Below are 1,023 nucleotides of genomic sequence, written 5' to 3' on the forward strand. Positions count from 1 at the left end.
CGCCCCAGCTCTTCGCAGTATTTGATATGATGAATAACCCAATATAGGCCTTTAAAAATAGGTCACTGCATAAAGAGACTCCCAGAGAGCTATAAAAAATGGGAAGAGGGCGCTTTAAGGAGAGAAGCCATTTGCTTCTTTTGTGCTTGTTTGGTACCTAGCGGTCTGGGCGCCCACGCCGTGCCAGGCCAGGGGAAGAGGCAAAGTTAGGGCCGGTTCCAGCCCCCGGGCTCCCCTCCGGCTCCCCGTCCATCGGGGCGGCCTCCCCGGCCGGCTCCCGCCGCTCCACGTGGGTTCGTGGCTGGGCCGTGTCCTGGGTGGAGGGCAGGCGATGCCCGGCGCTGCGGGGCTGCGGGGTCCCGCCAGCCCCCGGCTTTGTCTGCGAGCGGCGACCGCGACACGGGCTGGCGGCACGGGTGAAAATTGCGAGGAATTGTGGACCCCACTGCCGCCCGCGATCGCTCGCTTAGATTTCCACCGAGGCTGGAGGGGGTCCCGAATCCTCTCCCCCGCCGCTGTCCGCCTCCGGAGCTGCCCTAAGGCCGTATATATATATAAAAAAAACCTCTAGCTTGAAACCGGCCCAAGGGCCCGGTGAGGGCCGCGCCGAGACGGACCAAAATACGCGCTCCGGCCCTGCCCTCCGCGGCGGGACCTGCCGCCCCCGGCCCAGGGTCCCCGGGGTGCACCCCGCTCTGGCAGGTCAGGCGCGCACGGAGCCCAAGAAGCCACCGAAATATCCCCGGAGCGAGGCCGGCCCGCGCCCCGCCGCGCAGCCCCTCCGCGCTCTAGGCCCGCACCCCCGAGGAGCGATTTTGCGGGGGGCAGAGGGAGAGGCAGAGCCCCCCACTCAACCCCTCCCCGCTGCCTCGGCGCACCGCGCTCCGACCCAGGGCGCTGGGAAAGAGGAGCACCACAAATTAAGCGGAAAGCTTCGKATTTTATTCAAAAGGAAAGGTCTGTCTTACCTGAAAACATGCTCTCCCCTTCTTCTCCTCATATTTATATATGTATATATATATT

Source organism: Nothoprocta perdicaria, unplaced genomic scaffold (genome assembly GCF_003342845.1).
Source record: "Nothoprocta perdicaria isolate Ctin4 unplaced genomic scaffold, notPer1 scaffold_7, whole genome shotgun sequence".
Lineage (NCBI taxonomy): Eukaryota > Metazoa > Chordata > Aves > Tinamiformes > Tinamidae > Nothoprocta > Nothoprocta perdicaria.